Raw genomic sequence first — 15,557 nt, 5'->3', positions numbered from 1 at the left:
TCAGCAAGAGTGTGCTTATTTCTCTAAATCTTAATTAGCATTGAGATGTACCATATATGCTTACTTTGTTAAATTAAAAGGTACACTTTAATGATATTTGAACTCATGCTTAGATATTAATGGTAAGAGAATAGATTTTTTCAATGTGATGGTATTCAATATTTTCTAAGTGAAGGCATCTTAGTGCTGAGGGAAGGTTATAGACACGTTATTCCAGGAAGGAGCCGATGAAGACGAGGGACACAGGTTGCCGCGGTGTCCCCAGCCCTGGTTAGTACCTGCTCCCACAGGCATCGATCACTATGTGTCATGTTGATCAATGAATAGACCAGTGAAATGAATCTGTAGTTAGAAATAAATAAATAAAACTTCATTTTTATAAAATAAAACCAGAAACAAAACTTCATTTTCTGTGACTCTGTGCTCTTCAACATATTATTCAACAGGATATTTAGAACAGTGTTTCTCAGACTTAAACGTGCATATGCTTCACCTGAGAGTCCTGTTACAATTCAGATTCTGACTCTGTGGGTCTGAGATCGGGCCTGAAAGAGAAAGCAAAAGTCGCTCAGTCGTGTCCACCTCTTTGCAACCCCATGGATTGTAGTCCACAGAATCCTCCAGGCCAGAATACTGGAGTGGGAAGCCTTTCCCTTCTCCAGGATATCTTCCCAACCCAGGGATTGAACCCAGGTCTCCCACACGGCAGGTGGATTCTTTACCAGCTGAGCCACAAGGGAAGCCCAAGAACACTGAAGTGGGTAGCCTATCCCTTCTCCAGCGTATCTTTCCGATTCAGGAATCAAACCACCTGCATTGCAGGTGGATTCTTTACCAACTGAGCTATCAGGGAAGCCCTGAGGTTGGGACTAGGCTTCTATATTTCCTATAAGCTCCAGATGTCATCAACACTGCTGGTCTGAGGACCCCACTTTGAGGAGGAAGGCTTTAGAAGATCTAGAGAAGTAAATAAACATTATGTAAGCTGTTAGGTTGGGCTTCAGTCTCAGTGGTGACTCAGAAGGTAAAGAATCTGCCTGCAATTCAAGAGACCTGGGTTCAATCCCTGGGTCAGGAAGATCTCCTAGAGAAGGGAATGACTGCCTACTCTAGTATTCTTGCCTGGAGAATCCCATGGACAGAGGAGCCTGGCAGGCTACAGTCCAAGGGTTCACAAAGAGTTGGATATGACAGAAGCAACTTTCACAGGAATTCTACAGGAAACAGGAATTACATAACAGTTGCTGCTACATATTCAGTTAGTAGTTTTTTATCAGTTATGTTTTCCATATATCCAGCTTTCTATCTTTGCAATTTTTCTTTTATTAGATAATGGCTTGAAAAATGTATCTTCCATCCAAAGCTAGCATCATTATTTCACGTCCTTCTAGATTTTTTCTGGCTCTGAAAGAAATATTTAACTCTCTTATCCCCCTGAAAATTCTTAGCATATAAAATAAGGAATGAATTCAAGTTTATATAGTTTTATACTGATAGTCCAGTGCCCAAAAGTAACTTAATAATCATTTCTTTTCTCATTATTGTAATACTTTGGCTAAATCTTGAGGTCCCAGTCATATGAGTCTCTCTTTGATATGTTTAAACATATACTAAAGTAACAAATCTGTTTCTGAATTTTTCAAAATTTCATCTCCCTAACAGTTACTTTTGATACTTGTCATTTTCTAGAAAGGTTTAAAATCTATCTAGCAAAGACCTTGTTACTGCCTTAAAGTTTTTTCTTAAAAAGCTTTTGATACTTTTGCCCACCCTTATGTTAAGATTCACATTTCAAAACAAAATTTTTTTACAAAGTGGAATATCCTTGTGTTTTTGTATTTTGTCACTCAGTCGCGTCCTACTTTTTGTGACCCTCTGGATGGTAGCCTGCCCAGCTCCTCTTTCCATGGGGTTTTACAGGCAAGAATACTGGAGTGGGTAGCCATGTCCTACTCCAGGGGATCTTGCCAATCCAGGGATCGAACTCACATCTCCCGTGTCTCCTACATGGAGGTGGATTCTTTACCTGCTGAGCTACTGCAGAAGCCCCATGGAATACCCTGCAAAGATTCTAAAACTGCATGAGGTATAACACTGAACGAGGAGATATTACCATCTTTACAATAATTAGTTTTATTTGCCAGGAATAGAACATAGTTCTCTTTTTATTCATATCTTCTTTTGCTTTTCCCACTGAGACAACACAGTTTGTTTCTATGAAAAAAAAAACTATTATGTTTTAGGGAAAAATATAGAAAATAAACAAAGAGCAATGTGAAAGTATCTTTTCAGTAGTTTCCAAGCTCTACATTAATAAAAGATAAGGAGGGATGGCACGGACTGTTGCATATTTGTTGTATGTCTATGTCATTGTTATCGATAATTTTGGTTGAATGTTTAGGGGTATCACCAAGACACCTGCAAAAATGACTCGTTTCCTATAGTCTCTTCTTTCAACCACTGAAAACACTTTTGCTGAGTACCAAGTACACGCTGGACACAAGGGAATCACACTATTCTGTGCTACAAACAAAAGATGCATAAACAACAACAAAAATCAGCCCTCTGAATTCTCGAAAACCTGGAGAGGAAAACACAAAAGCAAGCTAACAACACACAGCACAGGATGGTAAGGAGAGTTCCTTTTTAAGTATAGGATATATTTTCTGCAGCAGAGAGATGACCAGCGTCTTGGACCAGCATCTGCAGGAGAAAGACTACCAGCTGTCTTAATACCAGTAACTTCCTATATCAGGCAGTGGCTTCTGAGGCCAACAGCAGTGAGCTGCAGGGGCCACTCTGGAAGGCCACACAGATTCTCCTTCAAGCCTGGGACACTCATCTCCCAGCCGCCAGGAGTGCTGGCTACTGAGGCCTCACTCGGGAGTCCCTCCACTAAAATGAGCTGTCTCTCCCAAGGTTATACCCCCTCTCTGGTTACCTCCCTGCCCAAATGAACAGCGCAGGGTACAAAAGTCACAATGCAACACGTCTCTGCAGGAGCACTGCAGCTCTACAGCGTCCAGCAGGTTTGACCACAGCCTCTATTGTAACAGCCTCCCTGTAATCTCCCCCTCTACTCAGTCTCACTCCCACACCTGGTCCTCCAGGCAGATCTCCATCCCAGAGCCCCTTTGGCAAGACTCTGATCTTTCCTAGTTCTGTATTTGTTGTTGTTCTGCCTTTTATTTATATTTCCTCTTGCTTGCATTGTCTCTCCTCTGGTCTTGGAAGAAGGGCTCTTTGCTATCATTATACTTACATACCTCCAAGAAATGATACAGATGAACTTATTTACAAAATACAAACAGACTCACAGACTTAGAAAATGAAGTTATGAAAGGGGGCACGGGAGAAAGGGATAGGGAGTTTAGGATTGACATGTACACCCACTGTTCTATTTTAAATGAATAACCAAGAAAGACCTACTGTATAGCACAGGAAACTCTGCTCAATGGTGGCAGCCTGGATGGGAGGGGAGTTTAGAGGAGAATGGATTATGTATATGTATAGCTGAGTCCCTTTACTGTCCACCAGAAACTATCACAACATTGTTAATTGGCTACACTCCAATATAAAGTTAAAAGTTTTGAAATAAATAAAATACTACTTGGCATGTGAGTGCATGCTCAGTTGTGTCTGACTTTGCAGGCCCACCAACTGTAGCCCACCAGGCCCCTCTGTCCATGGGATTTCCCAGGCAAGAATACTGGAGTTAGTTGCCATTTCTTCCTCCAGGGGATCTTCCTGACCCAGGGATCGAAACTGTGTCTCCTGCATTGCAGGCGGATTCTTTACCATTGAGCCACCAGGGAAGCACTTGGCGTGTAGGTGTGCTCAGTCTTCCTGAGTAAACAGAAGTGGGTCCCTTCTTTGCTCTTTCCAGTTACACCAAAGGCTGGAGCCCTGCCTCTGAACTTCAGAGGGCAGCTAGGAGCGGCTGCCTGGCAGATTTCCTGGGTCTGACCGTCTACCACTCTGTGCGGACCTTGGGGCGTGGCCTGCTCCCCCTCCAGACAGCCCTCTGCTTGAGGAAATCATTACTTCCTGTTTGATCTCTCTGCTGCTGACAGCTGTCTGAACCTGAAGTTCGTGCCCTTCTCTCCAATTACCTTCTTCTTCCTCCTGCTTGTACTCCACTCCATCACCCAGAGTCAATTTCCTCCCAACTTACACCCACCACCGGGTAAGAGACAAGCCGAGGCAAGATTCAGATCCAAAGACATGGGAGTTCAAAATCAGGTTCCGTCTACTTGAACACGCTGCCATTCAAGACACAAAAACTGCAACTGTTCTTCTAGAACCATTTGTGAGCCACTTTACAGTTTAAAGGGCTATTATCTCACAGCGCGGCCAGTGCTAGTGACATTACCTGCACAGACACGTGCTTTGTTGTCCATGTCACCACGTCTACCCCTCCTGGAAAGAACTCACATTCCGGAAATCTCTCCTAACTACAAATCTACTTCAAGATAGATATAATTAAAATTCAGATATGAAAAGTAGCAATAATCTGACTTTCCTGGTGGTCCAGTGCTTAAGACGTCGCCTTCCAATGTGGAGGGTGTGGGTTCAATTCCTGGTCAGGGAGTTAAGATCTCACATGTCTCACAGCCAAAATAATAATAATAATAATAACATAAAATAGTAGCAAGACTATAACAAACCAAGTAAAGATTTTTCAAATGGTCCTCATCAAATAAAAAATCTTAAAAACAGCAAAAAAAAAAAAAAAAAACCAATCAAGTTGGTAGCATCACACAGACCCCAGAATGCCCGCTGCTAACTAGTCTTCCATCCACACCTTCCCTTTTCTGGACTCAGTTTGCTGAGGAGACAGGCAGCCTCCTGGATTCTCTTCCCAGAGCCCCAGTCTTAAACACCATCTAGATTCTTCCTCCCACCAGTGCCCCAGCTGCACACATGGTTTCTGGGTCTGTTTTTCAGATTCTGTTATTCTCCCTTCCTGTTCTCCTTGTAAAGGGAACAGGGAGTAATTGTAGTCTTTTCCCTGCTGATGCCAGTCTGTTGTTCCTAGCTCATTATCATCATCTTCCTCCGCAGCTGTTTCACCCTCTCCAGACAGTCACCTCTGGCATTCCTTGGCATGGTTTTTCCTAATGAGATTCTCAGCCTCTCCATTCACACCTCTGACATTACAGCCATGTTAGTCTCTATACACGGAGAAGACGATGTCACCCCACTCCAGTACTCCTGCCTGGAAAATCCATGGACGGAGGAGCCTGGTAGGCTGCAGTCCATGGGGTCGCTGAGGGTCAGACATGACTGAGTGACTTCACTTTCACTTTTCACTTTCATGCATTGGAGAAGGAAATGACAACCCACTCCAGTGTTCTTGCCTGGAGAATCCCAGGGACAGGGGAGCCTCTTGGGCTGCCATCTCTGGGGTCGCACAGAGTCGGACACGACTGAAGAAACTTAGCAGCAGCAGTCTCTATACAGGACTCAGAAAAGTCTTCCAAGGTGCCTGGTGCTGCAATTATTACATATTGATTGGCATTTTCAAGAAGAAAACTAAGTCAGTGATTCACCCAAATTCACATCGTCACTAAGGAATGAACAGAAAACAGATCTTTTGGCCCAACCACTGGACCATCCTGACATTTAATAGCAACAGTATCAACATCCAGGTGGCACAGTGATATAGAATTTGCCTGCTGATACAAGAGAAGCGTGTATGATCCCTGAGTCGGAAGATCCCCTAAAGGAGGAAATGGCTACCCACCCCAGTATTCTTGCCTGGGAAATCCCAGGGACAGAGAAGTGTGGCGGGCTACAGTCCATGGGGTCGCAAAGAGTCGGACACGACTGAGCAACTAAGCATGCAAGAACAACAGACATTTAAAAAAAATTGCTTCCTATGTACTAAACACTCATCTAAGCTGCTTTCTCATGCTTCCTCATTCAACCCTCAAAACAATCCTACTTCCATGGAATAGGTAAATTATATTTTATGTATTATCATCCAGTTTTACCAATGAGGACACTGAGGTTCGGACAGGGTAGATGCACTCTGCAGCCTGGTCACATAGTTAGGAAACATTGGAGCTGAGATCTGACCCAGACCTGGGTGATCACTCTATCATGGTTCAAAATGTAGCAGTTACTCTAACAGAAGTCATTCCCAGTTGTTGGTTTCATTCGTGACATTATGCCGACAGGATGGACTGTCCAGGGCCACCATGACTCATATGGTATTTGTCTCCCATCCTCACCTGTCATTTTATAAAACTTCAAATGCTTCATAAAATCACAGCTGCCTCCCTATTCTCACTTGTTTTCTCAAGTAATATTGAAACATTTATTTCAGACAAATTCTCACTTGAAAACTTACGGATATCCATAATCGTGAGTCATCTCCCATTTCTTCCTATTCAGCATGTTAAAAAGAGGAATGGAACTAGTATTTACTAGTTATCATAAGCCCATTTTATCAAAGAAGAAATAAGGTTCAGAAATTTTAACTCACCCAAAATCACACAACAAATGACAAAGATTTCCCATTCAGATCTTCCTGACTCCAAAGCAGAATGAGAAATCAGAGAATTACCTATTAAGCAACAATATAAAATTTCCAGACTGAGTCTTATGCATTTCATCAGGATTTCCACTTCTTATTTATTTTCCCCAAGACCTCACAGGACCTCTTAGACATTTTTATCCATGAAGCAGAGGCATTCTGAATATTAATAATTTTTTAAAACTTAAATACATGTAACTCCTAAGTACCAGAAAGCAGACGTCTGAAGTCATCAAATTTGTTAGACTATTTATTACCTTGTACTTAGAGAATCATGTTTACTGTGTATATTGCTGGGGGGGGAAGTAAAAAGATTTATTTTTTTTTTATTGAAGGATAATTGCTTTACAGAATTTTGTTGCTTTCTGTCAAACCTCAACATGAATCAGCCATAGGTATACATATATCCCCTCCCTTTTGAACCTCCCTCCCATCTCCCTCCCTACTCCACCCCTCTGGGTTGATACAGAGCCCCTGTTTGAGTTTCCTGAGCCATACAGAAAATTCCCCATTGGCTATCTATTTTATATTTGGCAATGTAAGTTTCCATGTTACTGTTTCCATACATCTCACCCTCTCCTCCCCTTTCCCCATGTCCATAAGTCTATTCTCTGTTTCTCCACTGCTGCTCTGTACATAAATTCTTCAGTACCATTTTTCTAGATTCTATATATATGCATTAGAATACAATATTTAACTTTCTCTTTCTGACTTAGGAAGTAAGATTCCAAAGTTAATTTCCCCTTGTAAATAATACATGGTAAAGTCACACACACACACACACACACACACACACACACACACGGCAAAGCCAATAATACACACAAACGCGCGCGAGCACACCACATACACAGGCCTTCCCCTCCGCAGCATCTTTGGCCCGCTGGCGCCACCTGTCGGCTCTGTGCCGCCTGTAGCAGCGCCTGGAGCGGGGAGCTGTGGACGCAGCCACGGTCCCAGCACGCGGCTTGTCTGCTGTGATAACGGCTCTCCGGACCAGAAAAGAATGCAGCTTAATGTCACACCAGATGTCCTTTAAAGGGATTCATTTCAAAAGACTGCTCGTGTTTTTCTTCAGAAAGGATGTCTTGTTCCCAACAGAGTGGCCATAAGGCGGGGAGATCTCTCCATGGAGGACAAGTACGATGAAGATGTGAGGCTACCACAGAAACACAAGCAGAAAAAACAGGAGCCAGAAAAGAAGGCTTTGTCCAAGACACCCTATGAAATGAGTAATAAAGGAAGGAGAAAGCAGGGTTCTGCCATGCAGCCAGCTCGAGTAGTAAATCCTGATGGAAAGAAAACTTGTTATCCAGCAGACATATGGGAGCTGTTTGCACATCGTCAGGGCTCTCAATCTCCTTCCTAGACGGGCTTCAAGAGTCCTGTGAACTCCCTGAAATTTCATGCAAAAGGACTTTTGGGTGCTTTTTTGGTTCTCAGTGGCAGATATATAAAGTTCACTGTGTGCATGCTTCAGTCGTGTCCAACTCTTTGCCACCCTGTGGACTGTAGCCCACCAGGCTCCTCCGTCCATGGGACTCTCATGCAAGAATACTGAAGTGGGTTTCATGCCCTCCTCCAAGGTATCTTCCCAACCCCGGGGTCAAACCCATGTCTCTTATGTCTCCTGTGAGTTCTTTACTACCAGTGCCACCTGGGAAGCCCATTAAATTCACTGGTTTATCCAAATTGCAACATATCAAAAGGTTAAGAACCGCCACTGTTGCCACCGAAGACAAAACCAGGTAGACAAAGTGCCTGGGCCACAGGTGAACCTCCGCTGCTACCTTTTAGCTGTGCGACCTTGAACATGCACACACGGACACACAAATGCTCTGCCTCTCAGTGTCTCCATTTCAGAGAATGCAGCTAATCTGCACCTAGGGAAAGGGAAATGACTCGCCAGAGCTTAGATGTCAGTGGATGTTGGAGCCAGAGATCTAACCACGTGGTCTTCCCAAGCCTAGCAACTGTTTCACTGGTTTTCATTTCCTTCGATGAGAACTCTGTCCTGCCCTTCCTGGTCAGCACCAAAGGAGTGTCTCTCCAGGAAGATCAGATTTGTGGGCTCATAACCTGCACACTTCTGCAGGGTTCCAGGCTCAGAAAGGCCCCTGCACTTGGAGTTTAATGCTCGGTAGTCACCATCTTGAGGTTCTTCTTAACTGTGTCTATGTGTGCTTCTTAAGTGATGTCTGATGAAATGGAACATGCAGAAGGGGAAAGGCCTGGAGCCTGAGATCACACAGCACAGACTCCTGCCTCTTGCCACCTCCCAAGGAGACTTAGGCTTTGTGCCCAGAAGCTTCATTGCCTCCTCACTCCCCAGCCCCGTTCCCTCCTTTCCCGCCCCAGTTGGCTGCTAACAGACCTCCACTCGGAAACAAACCTTCACCCAGGGCAACGATTACCGCATCTCAAGGCTTTGTTCTTTGGTCCCTTTTCTCCATCTCCTTTGAGGAGCCTGGGAACAGAGGAGGGGAGGGTACCAGGAGGGGCTGATCTGGGGGTGGGACAAAGCGATGCCCATTCCAAACCACAGTGAGTTTGGGGGGCACAATTCAAAGAGGGCCTCTCATCCAACCCCAATCCCAGTACCAGGCACTACATTTTCATTTTGCATTGAGCCCCACAAATCATGTTGCAGCCGTGTCCTTAAAGGAAAATATATGTATATTTTAATATTGAAGAATAAGTGCTAAGAGGCTGCTATTACTTGACCTCATACTTTAAACTTCTTCCTGCTGAATCCTCTATCTGCTGGCATTAGCACTCTGGCTTCACATTTATACATCATCAATTATTTGGGGATGAAAGTACAAACAAATAAATTCAACTGTAGCAGAAAAGAGACTTATATATAACACTACATTAAGATGTCCTATCGTATGGAACCATATGGGATTTCTATTTTAAAAACTGAGGGGAGAGAAATGGGCCAGTTGGGATAATGCTAATACTTCTTTCTCGTCCTTGCCTTCTCTTTCCCACCACAGTTCTGCTCTGATAGTTAGCACTGACAGGAAGGCCTGCTGGGGATTAGTTCATTTTACAGACTAAAGAGCAAAAAGTCTTTCTTTCTTTTCCCATTTTTTTCTGGAGGAAATTGGCTGCAAGTTGTATTTTCTGGTCTCAGCCAGAATGCTCAGTGCATGGTACTTAAGAAATAACATGCATCCATTCACATCACAGGGAAAAGTCAAAGATGCACCTACTTTATTCTTTCTTCTTTTTTCCCAATTCACATCTCAAAGGACTTGTTCAAGCAAAATTAGCAGCACGGGAAGGTGTTTCGATGGCCTGGTTCTCCCAGTTCCAAGTCATGCATTTCTACCTCAGATCTTTATCTACATTACTACCCAAGTGACCACTTTAAAGACAAATATAGTCACCTCACTCGTGTGCCTATAAACCCAGTGGGACTCCCGTGCTTCAAGAATCTGCTACCACTAACAGAACCTTCCTGCCTCAGCCTTTGGGGAGTCCTGGAACAACTTACTAGGAGGTAAGCAGAATATAGATTTTATTAATTGAACAAATTCCATAGGAGCTAGACAAGGTCACAGTCCAAACCTATCTCAAAGAGAAAGGCTTTCACAAAACAAACAATATGCTAATTCTGTGCCTCTCTGGAATCCATCCAACAAAAGGATCAAAAGTAGAGGTCTCTGACCCTATCTCTTCAATATTAGAGACATTAAACAGCTTGGCTTTATTTTTCAAAGAGAAGGTAAACAAGTATCTACTGGGTTGGCTGAAAAAGTTTGAGTTTTTCCCATAACATCCCATGGAAAACCCCGAATGAACTTTTTGGCCAAGCCAGTACTTCAGTGGGCCCTGGTCCCTTGGTGGGAATACTAGAGATAACTAACACAGGCTAAGTAAAGCAATGATTAGCTGGAACAGCAGAAGGGCAAAAAGAGGCATCTGTGCACAAGTCTGGCAGGCTAGCCCTCCAGCCTGTAGGAGGACCAAGAGAGGAGGACAGCAAACAGATCAGCAGTGATGACAGCCAGCTAGGGACAGCCTGAAGGAACTCTCTTTAGTGGCTCCATTACAGCGCTCCTCATACTTTATTACACTAACACGTTCCACTGTCCGTCACCCTACTAGACTGTGGGTTCCTTCAGGGCAGACTGCTTACTTCTTTCTGCCCCGATGCTCATGAGAAGTGTGGGCTCTATTCCCAGCTGTCGGTGGGGGTGGAAAGAGCTTCCTTGGTGGTTCAGACAGGAAAGAATCTGCCTGCAATGCAGGAGACCCCAGTTCCGTCCCTGGGTCAGGAAGATCCCCTGGAGGAGGACATGGCAACCCACTCCAGTATTCTTGCTTGGAGAATCCCCATGGACAGAGGAGCCTGGTGGGCTACAGTCCATGGGGTCACACAGAGTTGGACACAACTGGAGCGACTTAGCATGCACGCATGCAAATGAACCTTAGACGCTTCAACCAATTCTGCAGCCCTACCCAAGTATACATCCTCCACCATCAGAAGCCGTGTCCCTCCCTGATAGATGAGCTGGTGTATTTCATCGGCAACCAGTCTCCAACAGCCTGATTCCACCTGAGGCAGGCTATTCCGAAGAACAGGATGAATGGGGCATCAGCGAGGCACTCCTTCCCCATGATTTCTGCCCAAAATACCAATATAGACCAACTGTCCAATTTTCTATGATCCACACCACAACTGGGGAACATTCCACCGCCCATCTGTCACTTTTTTTCTGTCAGATTTCTTGCAAGGCAAAGGAAACTGATTGTGTTTTTAACATATAAATTAAACTGATACTGGTAATAAAAACACCTGACTGAGGTGTGCAGCTTCATAAAGGCAGCCTGTTTGGGATAACTGTGTCTGCAAGAGATGGAGTGGCCATCATCCATCAGGCATGGCAGGCCCTGCTGCCTGCCTACTCCCAGCCTGGGGCTGATCTCAGCGACCTTTGGAGTGTCTACCGTTCTCTCTGTCCTACACATCTGCTTCCTCTAGAGTATGGATGTCATGGGGATGCCAAACCTTGTCGAGGGCCCAGCCTCCGTCTGGCAGTGAATTACAGTGGAGAGAGCACCTGCTCTGGGGCCAGGCACAGCTGGGCATAGATCCCCACTGTCAAAGAAAAATACACACGAAAGCTGCACATTTTAAGTTTTACTTGGGGTCTTATTGAGATCTATAGATGGATGGCTCTAAGCAACTGCTCTGAAGAAGTAAGCGGTGGAGCCATGGTATATATGAAATTTTTGGCTAGGAGATACATGCAGTCAAGTGTGTGTGTGTGTGTGTGTGTGTGTGTGTGTGTGTGTGTGTGTGTGTGTGTGTGTGTGTGTGTGTGTGTGTGTGTGTGTGTGTGTGTGTGTGTGTGTGTGTGTGTGTGTGTGTGTGTGTGTGTGTGTGTGTGTGTGTGTGTGTGTGTGTGTGTGTGTGTGTTTTAGTCACTCAGTCGTGTCCAACTCTCTCTGTGACCCCATAGACTGCAGCCTGCCAGGCTCCTCTGTCTATGGAATTCTCCAGACAAGAATACTGGAGTGGGTTGCCATTTCCCTCTCCAATGTGAATTTTAGTAGTAGTAGTTTAGTTGTAAGTCGTGTCCAACTCTTGCGACCCCACAGACTGTAGCCTGTCAGGTTCTTCTGTCCATGGGATTCTCCAGGCAAGAAGACTGGAGTGGGTTGCCATTTCCTTCTCTAGCAGTCAAGCATACATCTGGGTAAAAGATTATTGCTAAGCATAAAGAACAGCTATCTCAGGTTAACAATTTTAGTTCTTTTCCATGTATGGGAAGATGCAAGAATCTGGGACCACTGACATTCTTCCCAAGATATGTATCTAACTATCTAGGGGACCATCTATCCAAAGCACAGGGTGCCTCATTCTGAATTCCTCTCAGGGTAAAGTGTAGGTGGGCGACTGCAGTGGGTTGCAACTAAACCCTTGTAGAACTAGATGATGAATGATATTTATTATTTATTTTTGTTGTTGCTCACAACAACAAAATAGTAAGATGCAGTTAGACAGGTCACTGGTCTTCTCTAAGCCTTGGCTTCCTCAGTATGTGATTCAAGCTTTGCAGTACCTACCTTTGAAGAATTGTATGGGATTAGAAATAAGGTGTACAAAGCCTGTGGCTTGCTGTTGGCCATCCGTAAGTGGTAGCATAGTAGGCTGTAAGAAGTCATGTGCGTCAACTTCCACTTAAAACTACATCTGTATCGTCGTTGTTGCTGTTATTTTTAATCATTTTAGTATATCCTTTAGTAGTAAAGAGACTCTTCCAGAATAAGATTAGCAGGACTAGAATATAAGGGGAATAGCCACTTGATGGCATAAACTAAAGAATCATCACTCAGATATTATTCAAGCAGCCTTTCTCCTACGTTAGCTAGGTTCCTTTCATTCATTCCAATCGCCTTATCTACAAATGGAAATAAGGCAAATGGGAATCTTAACAGTAGAACCAGACCTCACCTAGAGGAGAACCTTGCTAAAAGCCTGAAGGTTCAGTCAAAAGTCAACAACCAAGCAACCAAGCTCTCCTGCCACTCCCTCAACAACCACTGATGCCAGGCCTCTGCCGCCACTGACTCAGCACTCCCCTGGGCCTCTCCTTTTGATCCCCTTATCCTAACTGACACCATGTTGCCCGTCTGCCTTTCTCAAGGTTTCTGCTCGCACAGAGCTTCTACTCGTTCTCGGCTCTGGCTGCTCATGCCTCCAGCCATTTCACGAAGCCTGTTTATACACCTCATGATGCCCTCTTGATGTTCTCCCCTCCGCAGACAACTGCTGGTTATACATCTCATGTTCACGCTCCCCAGTGGAGAGCAACTTTACAGTTCCGTTCATCACTGTCAAAGATAATCACCATCACCCAAGTGGGGAATAGCTTGTATCGGGCTACCTCAAATCAGATACCTACCAGCTTAGTGGACACAGGAAAGTATCTGAATTGAGGCTGGCAGGACCTCTGAATCAAATTCTACGTATGCACAGGAACCCCTAGGGCTGCTTCCATCCACAGCAGGCTGCGGACTTGGCAGGCAGTCAGCACAACAGATTTCTCTCCAAAACATCTCTTTCCTCAGGCATTTTTATTTCAGATAGAGGGCCTGTTACATGAAACAAAGAATTGATTACTGCACCAGAGATGCTACTAATTATACCGGATGGCTCGTTTCAGAAATTTCAGAGTAATCAGAACAACAAAACAGCATTCCTAAACCATGTCCTTTGGAACAGGGAGCTTTTGAATCATAGAAGATTTTGTATTTATTTGCAAATGCAACCAAGTTAATACAAAATCCATTTTCAGAGGTGGGATAGAAGGTTCCTAATATTATCAAGATAACTGGGAAATGTTCAAAACACTGTCATAGCACCAGGGTGTGATACCTGACTTACTCTGATTCTCCATCCTAAACCGGCAGCTCCTCCATTTAGTAAGTACTTATGGATCAGAGACCAACAAAAAAGCAACTGCTTGCTGTTTCAATACCTATGGATGATGAGGGACAGTCTCAAAATAGCTTTGTGAATGCCAGGTGGTGAGCCTTGCACAAACTGTTAAAACAATGGCATTTCATGCCTGAAGTTCACACTTCTGTGAAGTTCCACTGCTCTATTTCCTGGCAACACATGCTTAACTCATTCCCCTGAAGCACAAAAGACTCACAATTCAGCAAAGCCAACTCTCATTGCTTGTAATCTGGATGAATTTGTTTTGTTCTGTCAAGAAAAAGGTGTGATGGAGGGAAGAAGAAGTTGGCCAAACCGGGAGCGTCTTTTTATTAATGTTTGGGAGCATCACATTGCACTTAACGGTAGTTCCAGGCAATTTGCATGACTTATTAAATGATGAAAAGCAAAGTAACATTGTTTTAAGAAAGGTCAGAGGACTCAAGAGAGATATATAGCAGCAGGAACAATCTCGCCTGTGAAATGCTGCTGAGGGCCATTACCCAGATGTCACTCTTGCAAAAGAATTAGTCCAACGATTTCATGTCTTACACCGGCTGGACAGGCCATATCTGAGCAGCCCCAGGGTGGTGCTTTTGTTATACAGAAGTGGTTGAATACAGAGCATGAAGAGGCTTAGCAGGTACCTTCATGGTATCCCAGGAACACAATCATTTTGCTTAGAAGAATAAATTGAAATGATCTATTTAAGGGGCTGTCACTCCAGTTAGAAGAAGGGAACCCTTCTCTATTGTCTCAATACCTAGTACAGAGTAGATAGTCAATGAAATCTTGTTGAATTACATGGGGTAGGGTTCACCCAGCTCAGACATCTCTTAGGAGGGGTTACCAATAATAATTTGAAACAAAAGAGTTAACTAAGCATGACTTACTGTGGTGAGTATACAGTTTCTCATAAAAGCATCAGTTCAGTTCAGTTCAGTCTCTCAGTCGTGTCCAACTCTTTGCGACCCCATGAATTGCAGTACAACAGGCCTCCCTGTCCATCACCAACTCACTCAAACTCACGTCCATCGAGTCAGTGACGCCATCCAGCCATCTCATCCTCTGTCGTCCCCTTTTCCTCCTGCCCCCAATCCCTCCCAGCATCAGAGTCTATTCCAATGAGTCAACTCTTCGCATGAGGTGGCCAAAGTACTGGAGTTTCAGCTTTAGCATCATTCCATTCCTTGCAAAGATCTCCTTTAGAATGGACCGGTTGGAGACATATATATGTGTGTGTATATGTATGTATGTATGTATATATGTATATATATATATGATTATATATATATATACGATTATATATACACGATTTTACATATCACAGAGGCATGCTAAGTGGCTTCAGCCATGTCTGACTCTTTGTGACCCTATGGACTTCTGCCCGCCAGGCTCCTCTGTCCATGGGATTCTCCAGGCAAGAATACTGGAGTGGGTTGCCATGCCCTCCTCCAAGGGATCTTCCCGGTCCAGGAATCAAAACCAAATCTCTTACGTCTCCTGCATTGACAGGTGGGTTCTTTACCACTAGTGCCACCTGGGAAGCTGTTATGTATC

At 44.2% G+C, this 15,557-nt stretch overlaps 1 long non-coding RNA gene across 1 annotated transcript in view; it reads right to left on the bottom strand.

Annotated features, from left to right (window-relative positions):
* Positions 1–493: 493 nt before the first annotated feature.
* Positions 494–15,557, bottom strand: part of LOC138986246 (uncharacterized) — a 77,959-nt gene continuing 62,895 nt past the window's right edge. Inside the window, exon 3 of the long non-coding RNA XR_011463107.1 lies at positions 494–545. This is a non-coding gene — a long non-coding RNA (uncharacterized lncRNA). The remainder of the gene's footprint in view (positions 546–15,557) is intronic.

The sequence above is a fragment of the Bos mutus genome, chromosome 29, assembly GCF_027580195.1.
Source record: "Bos mutus isolate GX-2022 chromosome 29, NWIPB_WYAK_1.1, whole genome shotgun sequence".
Taxonomy (NCBI): Eukaryota; Metazoa; Chordata; class Mammalia; order Artiodactyla; family Bovidae; genus Bos; species Bos mutus.
Note: the sequence above shows the minus strand (reverse complement) of the source record. Positions and strands in the feature narration are given on the sequence as shown.